This window comes from Silurus aristotelis (assembly GCF_946808225.1).
Source record: "Silurus aristotelis genome assembly, chromosome: 19".
NCBI lineage: Eukaryota > Metazoa > Chordata > Actinopteri > Siluriformes > Siluridae > Silurus > Silurus aristotelis.
Genome location: NC_139592.1, coordinates 22449187 through 22459186, shown reverse-complemented (window position 1 = coordinate 22459186; position 10000 = coordinate 22449187). Strand labels below are relative to the sequence as shown.

The following is a 10000-nucleotide window of genomic DNA, read 5'->3' as shown; positions in this document are numbered from 1 at the left end:
GTGTGTGTGTGTGTGTGTGTGTGTGTGTGTGTGTGTGTGGAGGGTAAGTGTGTTTGCTCTCAAACGCTTTGTAAAGGTTTCCAGGTTCCAATTTTATCCACATGCACTCGCACACACACACACACACACACACACACACACACACACACACACACACACACACACACACACACACACACTCCAATTAAAATGTCAGGTAGAACGCCAAGGTCTTTTGTCGCACTTTCTTCTGTTTTACATACACAATGGGTTTTGTTGCGGCTGAGAGCTTTGTTTGGGTTCAACATTCGTTCGCTACACACCCTGAAGCACTGCGCTTGTGTGTGTGTGTGTGTGTGTGTGTGTGTGTGTGTGTGTGTGCGTGTGTAGTGCTAGTCGTAGTAAGAGGAAGCAGACAGAGTATTTTGGCGGATAAAAAGCTGATATTGTGCAGCGTGGAATTGCATCAGGACTCGTCCTGAAGCCAGACAGGCTGAAAGGGAATCGGTTAAGCGGCCAGGAAGTGTGTGTGTGTGTGTGTGTGTGTGTGTGTGTGTGCGTAAAGAAAGAGAGTAAAGAGAGTGTAAGAAGCAGGTATAAGAAGTAAAAGGGGTAATGGAAGTGAATTTGCACATCTCATCAACAGTGAAGCACAAGTCATATACGATTCATGATATTCATGAAATTTCGTGTGTGTGTGTGTGTGTGTGTGTGTGTGTGATGGAGAAACCAGCACCACCACTCCTCATGGATAGTAAACACACTGGAATTCCACTTCAATCCAGTTGTACAGAAAAGCAGCATGACCACGAAGGAATTTAAAAAATAATTAAAATATATTTTTTTGGGGGGGAAAAAAATTGAGAAATTCGCCGAATTTTCCCTCCTGAATTGGCGCAATTACATTTTTTCGCCACGCTGATATGCTAATCCGCTAATAGAGTTTATTTTCTTTATTTCTACTGGCGAATTACGTGCACTTCAGAGCAAACGTCTAAAAGAGAAATCTTAATTGAGCTCATTGGGTGGGGATGCTGAACAATGGGGGGGGAAGAGAGACAATAAGCCTCAATGCCTGTACTGATGTGAATTATTTTTTTTCTACTATCACAAAATGTAGAGTAAAAAGTAAAATTCTTGAATTTGAAATGTAGTGAAGTTTCAGTAAATGGAAATACTTCCGTAAATTACAGATACGTGAAAAAGCTGCTCAAGTACAGTAACGATTTACATTTACTTCATTACTGTCCAAAACTGCTATCATCTACTATTATCTAACTATTTGTCACCAGTTTTGGGCCCCTGAGCATGGCCCTTAAACCCAAAGCAGCTCAGTTGTATGAAGGAGATAAATGTAAGTCCAGATGAATAATGGCATCTGCAGAATACCTTAAATGTGTAAGTGTACTATTGTCTAGCTCCTGAATACACACTGAAGTGTGTGTGTGTGTGTGTGTGTGTGTGTGTGTGTGTGTGTGTTTGGGGTTGTGAGTCAGTAAGTGATTGTAAAAGAAGTGGGAAGAACATAAAAGCGAGGGATTCAGTAATTGTGTGCGATCGGCTTTTATCGAAAGTGCATCACTTCGATAAAAGTGCATGAGTGTCTATAAACACAAGTGCCGTTTCACTCTATGATATTTGAATAGGTGTAGTGTGTGTGTGTGTGTGTGTGTGTGTGTGTGTGTGTGTGTGTGAGAATTCCAGCTCTTTTGCCAAATCTGTCTACAAGCTTTAATATCTGCAACACAGTGCCAAGGCCTAATAACATTCCTCACACCACGGTGACAAATTCTCAATTCTGATTGGATGAAAGGCCATTCGGTGCCGCTTGATGAAAGAACCAGTGGTTAGTGAATAAACGTAGACCAATAAAGCACTAACTTTGACTAAAGTAATGAGTATACAGGATGTAAAGATTTCTCTGTCCTCCGATTTCTCACCACGAATCAGTACTTTTTCCTCACTGCATTTCAATCGGGTGATTTCCGAACTCGGGCTTCCGGAGCTCAACGTGCAACCACAATGAAAAAAATACAAAGAACGTCAGATCAGGAATCTCTCACGATGGGACGAGGTCGCGACGTTCCTGGAGCTACCCGAAAAAACACAGGAGCAGGTCTGATCTCGGCGCCAAAATCTCATTTCTGAACCTTTATCTCTCGCACCGCCTCATGCTATCGTTCTTAAACATCTATCGTTTTTCAAATTTCTCTCTGATCGTGGGATGTCGATGTAGTTCCTGGAATTCATCTCTCTCTTTTATACACACACACACACACACACACACACACACACACACACACACACACACACACTCTCCCCTTTTTTTTTCTCTCTCAGCCTTTGTTTCTCACCATCTGCTCCATTAGCGAGAGCAAATGGAGTAAAAGCACTTAGTGTTAAGCAGCTTTTACTTCTGAATGGGTTCCACATAAATCTCTCGCTCACAAACACACACACTGAACTGCACTATGTGTACTGCTGTGCCTGACTTGTCCCCGCACTTTTCCGCCACACCAGTCTGGTCCAGACGCGACCCTCATCAGAACTGAAATTCTGCCCGTTTAAGGTTCAACAAACAAGTCGATCAACAAACAAGCGAACAAAAAAACAAAACAAAATAGGCAAATTTAAACAAGTTTAAAAACATTAGCATCGATAATTAGACGTGATCGCACCGCATTCATTATTTGACTTTGGACATTGGATTTCCACCAACCATGTGACCTCAAAACCATTACAAACCTGATGTCACATGACTTTTTTTTTACAATTATTTTATTTATACAACTGAGCTGTTGAGGGTCAGGGGCAGTGCTACAGCAGATAGCTTGGCAGTGCGGGGGATTACACCTCACAACCTTCTGATCTCTTCGAGTTACCCGAAGTAAACCCCCATCTGCATCCAACTTCATGACAAATCCGTGCCGATTAAATACTCTAAGCTACATTTGCATTTATTGCATTTGGCAAATGCTTTTATCTCAGTTTTACAGGTGAGCAATTGAGGGTTAAGGGGGCCTTGCTCAAGGGCCCAGCAGTGGTAGCTTGGTGGTGCTGGGATTAGAACTCATGACCTTCTGTTCAAAAGTCCAAAATCTTAACCACTGTGTGGGGTAAAACATTAAACTTGGGTTAAATGTAGGGTTGCGAAGGGGCGGAAAATTTCCCATTAACTTCTGGAAACCCTCCATGGGAAATATTCCAAATTGGAAGCTTACCAGGAATTTATGGAAATTAAATAGAGATTTGGAGAAAATTTTTATAAATTTTTATTATGACCATTTTGTTTGGTCATAAGCTGACATGCATTCAAACTAATACAGGTTTAAAAAAAAATCTGCGACTGTAGCAGGAAAAACTCTAGATGATTTGAGGAAGAAACCTTGAGAGGAACCAGACTTAAAAGTGAAACCCATCCTCATTTGGGTGACATCAAGGGTGTGATAATGTCATACTGGAACAGGTCTGAGTACAATGGAGGGCAACTCCTGAGCAAAATGACGCTACCGACTGTAAAATATCCACATTTAGTTTATTTATTACCCAGAGAAGAAGAATATCTCTGAGCATTAGAGGATTGTGTGAACCGATGTGTTTTGTTATTCATTGAGACGTCGTGCAGAAATACAAATGTTTTTTTCTGATACTGAGCAGCATTACCGAACGTCCTAACTCAGAGCTCAGCTGTAACGGCTAAATAGAGACTTAAATGGCTCTACCACAAACCCACCCACACACACACACACACACACAGTCCTACTGTAAATCATGTTTTAGTAGAGGGTGAGGTCAGGCCAGCGCAAGGTTGCTCATTTCCATATACTGCCTTGCGGTGTGTGAGTCAGTCAGCAACTCGTACGCTGCTGCTCAGGCAAACAGGTGACTCAGCTAATAGGAAATCCAATGATAAACAAAAAAAATGAACCAAAAGCCAAATGAACTTTGAGCCGATTTGATTGACAAAACGTCCACTGAGACTGCTTTCTACTTATAATCAGTGTTGGACAGTAACAAAGGAAATGAACTGAAGTAGCTTTTTTTAAACGTACAAACTGTTTTGAAATGTGACTCCGAACTTTCGTGTCACTCGCGGCTTCTCACCAAACTATCAGATTTTTAACTCTCAGTTTGGTCCCAAATGAAAAGTCGCCAACTATCGAGGTCGCGAGTATCGAGATTCCACTGTAGTTCCATTCCTTTGAAATATAACTCAACTACATTTTGCAAAATTAGTCATTTCTTTTTGACTAAATTAAAAGATCAATGTTGTTGAACTCGTTCTGATCGGCGCTTGGTGCATCTACTGATCACCAACATACAGTCCAGCATCAGTTCACCACCAAGCAGAACATTAACAGAGGAATAAATGATGAAGAAACTCCAGACTTGAATTTGCCACAACACACGTGACCTCATTTACACCATTTTTTTAAGTAGTTAAAAAGAAGGTTTTGGGTTCATGATCATTGTAATAGAAATCAGTGTTTAAGTCATTAATATCATTCTATTAAAGATCCGTGTGCTGAGAGTCACATTTGAGTCTTTTCACATTGATTAACTAAAAAGTCTTGTGATAAAAAACTATTGACCAATAGGTTTTGAGTGGTTGCTCAAAGTCCCCAACAGTGGTAGCTTCACAGTACTGGACATTGAACCTTTGACCTTATAATCACTAAACCTACAGCCTTAACTGTGGAGCATTAACCTTTGTAAAGTCGAATAAAAAATTGTGATGAAATAACATCACAAAAATCTAAAAGTTACAGATTTTCACAAGTGAAACGAGATTCCTGGACATTTCATTTCATTTGCTAATTATTAAATTAGTTAGCTAATTACAGTATACTTCCCCCTACTGATCATTCTTTAAATCTCCTGGGTGGGCTTGGCTCGTCATGGCGTCATCGTACGGAAGGAGTCGTTTAAAAACATGCTAGTGGGGTTCTCTTAAATTTCACAAACTGACAGACTAAACAACAAAGCAAAAGATCATCACCTTGAATTACATGCTAAAAAGATACAAGTCGGACACTTCCACCAGCACCACGAACCATTAAACTAATGTGCCACGATTGCTCGCATCCAAGGCCAGACTGAGACACTCGGAGGCCAAGATAAATTTCTCCTCGCATAAATGCCACCGTGCTCAAGATATAAATTTAACGTCGCTTAACAAGTCATAACGATATGTAGAGCGGAGAAATGTCAAAGTCAGAATTGTGTGCTTCGACCTTTGAGAAACGAAGACATTATGCATTCGGGGGTGTATGAATAATGGCGGAAGTTTAAAAATATGGTTTTCCACTTGGGCTAATGTGGAGTAGGTATCGGAAGATGTCTACCAAATAACGTTCTGCTGCTAACAAACGTATTAGCCTAGCGCTAATGCAAAAGCCAAATTTGCTAAGGTCAGGTCTGTTATCCTCTTCTACAGTTTGCATAAAAAAGCCATAGAGACTGTAAGTATAGCACCAGTTATTACCTCCATACCTGTCTAGGTTGGCCTGACCTGATTTGAACAAATGAGAATGTCTTGTACTGATAAAGTATTGTTATATTCGAGTGTGTGTGTGTGTGTGTGTGTGTGTGTGTGTGTACATCACATAACACACATCACATATCATAACTATGTGCTCCAGAACATCTGATCACATGCACATTATCAACTTGTGCTGTTAATATCATGAACAGCAGCTACGCTAATTCCTCTCCACTGCTTCTCTTTCTCTCCCCATCCCGAGACACCCTGAGGTTTGGCCAGCTCCAGTCACCTCCCACCTCGTGATGATTACGGACCTTTGAAGAAGTAGATGCCGAACTCGCAAACATCCCGAACCATCTAGAGACGTACCAGTGCCATTTGGATCCCGCTACATGTGTGGAGTTTTGACATTGGACCTCCTGGAGTGTTTCAAGGCTCTGGCATGGAGAAGCTGATGCTGGATCTGTGATGATCACAAATGCTGAGCTCATAAAACTAGGAGCTACCAACCATATAGACTGTATAAGACTGCAGAAAGAACATCACTTATAATCTTATACTCCAGTAATCATGTTAGTTCTCACTCTCCAGTGTTCTGTATTGTTGAAAGATTTATGATCAAACTCTTGATGTCACCCATATGAGGATGGGTTCCCCTTTTAAGTCTGGTTCCTCTCAAGGTTTCTTCCTCATAACATCTAAGGGAGTTTTTCCTTGCCACAGTCGCCACGGCTGCTCATCAGGGACAAATTTACACCATTCACCTTAACTGTTGATTTCTGTAAAGCTGCTTTGAGACAATGTCTGTTGTGAAAAGCGCTATAGAAATAAACTTGACTTGACTTGACTTGACTTGTGTGTGTGTGTGTGTGTGTGTGTGTGTGTGTGTGTGTGTGTGTGTGTGTGTGTGTGTGTGTGTGTGTGTGTGTGTGTGTGAGAGAGAGAAAGACAGACAGAGCTGCTAGGCTAATTAGCCGTATCAGGCTCCCATGCTACACCTTAGTGTGTGCTCGCTTCACCATCTCCAAAAACAATCGCAGCCCATTTCTGAGCTCATCTAATGAGTCGAGTAAAGCAGGAGAAGAGCATGAGCTCCTTGACTTCTAGTTTTTCTACCGTGAGTCATTAGACTTTACCTGACTGTATTTGGAAGTCAGATTAATTTGGCAATCTAAAAAATAAAAACTTTCTACTTGAGTATTTCCAAGCGACCTACTTAAAAAAAAAACAACTTCATTGTTCTTCCCCTGGCTGTCCAGGTTTCTTCTGGGTTCTCAGGCTACCTTCTAGCTCCCAACACATGCTGGTAAGATGGATTATTTTGGTCTTTTTTATTAGGAGGTCAAGAAAGCATGATTGATATGCGGTTGATGCTACAGGCCATTGTAATAATACATGAAGTTTGGGTTGTAAAGCGGAATCAGAATACTTCATTGATGCCGTAGGGAAATTGTTGGGTTGCAGATTCTCACAGTGAAATTAATTTTTTTTTATTATATGTGTATAATTTATTAGGATTTTAAATGTATTTATTATGCTTCCTAATGCTGGATTAGTTTATTATTTTGTTCTGCACAGTACAGAGTAATGAGTGTTATTTTTCAAGAGATATATCGCCAATTAAAGAACACTATTACTATCAAAATTACATTTTTCATATTCATTGCTATTGAAATCAAAACATTTACTTATCATGCATATGGTTGGTGGGTAAATCGAACAAATAATTAGGCTACGTTAATACCTCGAGGTCGATCGACAGTGGATTTTACCGACACCGATAACTAGATTAGATTGTATTTGCCAATAACCGATAGATTAACCAATAGTTTTTGAAATGGATACTGAATAAAGATAAAAAAAAAAAAAACACTCCATGAGCTTTATTACAAAATTTTTTTTAAATAGTGCACGTGATGTCAGTGATTCACCTCTAGTGGCCGCTCTCGTAATAAAACCCTCCATTATGAGCTCATTGTACTTTAATTGCTGGAAAACGCTATTTTGCTTTTATTCCTGAAACCATGTTACAACAGATACTTGTGAGTAAACTTGTTTTTTTTTTTTTACAGGGACCAGAGGAAAATGTCTGTTTGGTCATCTGCCATGTCCTGTAAACGAGTCAGTTTCACAAACAGGTTTACTCATGAAGGCGAAAGGTCTGGGTGGCCAGACTACAGACTACCCTCTATCAAAAAGATCTCATACCTCCTCATTATCTTAATATACCTTCTAAGAATGTATTTTTGGATCAGAATGAATTCTTTATGAGTAGTTATGAAATGATTCATGCTTTTCTAGCTGGTGAGCATCTTGTGTGTAGCAACCAAGAGAACACTACCTGCTTGACTTATTTATTTACTTACACTTAAATCCTTCTCAGGTTTTCAAAGACATCCTTGGCCATATAGCGAGCGGGGTAAAAAAAAAAAAAAAAAAAAAGCTTTTAGAGGCAATTTGTCAGCTGAAAAGTAGCTTTTATGATCTTGTCCACTTCAGCAAAGTGAATGGATTAAAAATATCCCTTTCTGAGGCCAGAACCTCGGCCAGAATCCAATTAATGCCTGACCACTTGCTCTGACGATAGACAATAGTGAGATGGTAAGATTCACCGATCATTTATGCATTGGCATAAAAGATAATCGGTAAAAACACATTTATTTATATATAATTATTCGTGGATGCGCTTTACTTTTATTATTTAGAAAGCGACCAATGATTTGTGAGCGATAGTTTGTATGTAGATCGATTTCTGTGTCTTGAGCTCGTTCGAGGCGTGTCCTGAGAGTCACATAGAATACAGATTTACATGGCAGAGGTAGAGCTGTAACTTCCTGCAGACACAACAGGAAAAGACCTTCTGGTTTTATTTAATTTTTAGAAGTAACTTAAGTAAAGTGATGATTTGCTGTCCTGCTGAACCGAGGAAATAAAAGCGAACTATCGTTTTTTTCGTATCGCATTGCGTTGAAACATCGTATGTATCTTTAGTATTGCAGTCAGTGATGGAGATGCACATCCCTAATAGACAATATCTACAGCTTCAAAACCAAAATATAATCAAACGAAGTCTTTAAATGACATCTGATTCCACAGCTATCTGTAGCTGGAAGTTCTAAAGTGCTGGATGTCTGAGGAACTGCATTACTCTTCCCATTGTCAATCAGAGCATCACTAAACCAATTGATGGCTGCTGTGATAAAAACAACCAAATTAGAGAAAAAAAATCTTTAATTCGTGCAAAATAACAATATTTATATATTCCCTCTAATTTTATCCAAAGGACCACATATGGGCTCTCGCTGTAGATTGCACGCCCTTCGTCTTCCTAATAGAGCTGCATTTCCACGGATCCTTCCCCGAGATAACTGTGCCAATAATTCTCAGCTCGCCGGCAAGAGATCAATTCCGACCCACCATCGCTCAAACACCGGGGCCATAAATAACCACAAATTTAGCATCGGTCGTTAAATTGGACAGATGCGCGTCCAAGGGCAGCCAACCCTGCGCTGCCCACGCTTGAAATCTCTCTCCGGTCATGTGGGCTGTATCCCAATAAACCAGTCTGATACAGTGCACCCTCGGACCCCTGCTAGTTCTAGCGTCGGGAACTTTTCCGCGAGTTGCGGGACGGGTAATTTTGTTTCCGAGGAAAAGAAAAAAGAAACGAAAGACAAAGAGCAACATCCCACACACACTCAGAGATCTTATCTTGTGGGTAACAAAAAGAAGACAAAGAACATTGCGGGCTCATTTATTTTCTATGTTGGTAAGTTGTAAAGAAAAAAAACTCAAAAGAACAAGAACAAGAGATTCCATTTTTCTTTCAGAGTTTCTGCCCCTTTCTTTGTAATCTTGTCTCGAGCTTCTATTTCCTTCTGGCTCATTATGTGAAGATTGGAGAGACCATGGCCAGAGGGTTCGACTGCGTGATGGCAGCAGGTCTGAATTAAAAACGCTACTCGAATCCGTTAGTAATGACCTTCCAGCTAGCTAGGTGTAGCTCTTCCTATTTCCCTGTTTGGATGCCGAATGCAGACTACTGCCATCTGCTGGTATGGAACAAATCAGTTCTCTGATGCAAGTGCAAAACGTACACTCACGGTTTGATAATAATCCGCCTGATTTGCTACACAATCGGCCGATGGCGATTAATTTGCAAAAATGGGTCGATCAATTGTTCGACCTCTAGTCACGAGCGTGACACCGCTGACATGTCCAATGGTGTTTAACAGGATAACAATCTCACCAACGCTATTATTAATAATAATGTCGTCAGCGCCAAATAAAATGGTGATTTCGTGATTTAGTTTTCAGCATTTAATGAGGGGTCCCTGGTGGTTTAGTGGTTAGGATGCGGCGCTCTCAGAGGGAACCAACCCCAGCCACTCTTAGTGCCGGTCCCAAGCCCGGATAAATGGGGAGGGTTGCGTTAGGAAGGGCATCCAGCGTAAAAACGAGCCAAATCAAACATGCGGAGGATCCGCTGTGGCGCCCCCTAACGGGAGAAGCCGAAATAAATTCTTCAGCATTTAA

General features: G+C 40.6%; 1 protein-coding gene and 1 long non-coding RNA gene across 9 annotated transcripts in view; one reads left to right on the top strand and one right to left on the bottom strand.

Moving 5' to 3' along the window:
- The window catches only part of utrn (utrophin), a gene marked incomplete at its 3' end in the record, with an annotated part of 136045 nt that overhangs the window by 59568 nt on the left and 66477 nt on the right, over positions 1 to 10000 (bottom strand). The window lies entirely within an intron of this gene.
- On the top strand, positions 6313 to 7357 carry LOC310715168. The gene is made up of 2 exons (XR_014530255.1): positions 6313 to 6702; positions 6880 to 7357. It is a non-coding gene; the product is annotated as an uncharacterized lncRNA (long non-coding RNA).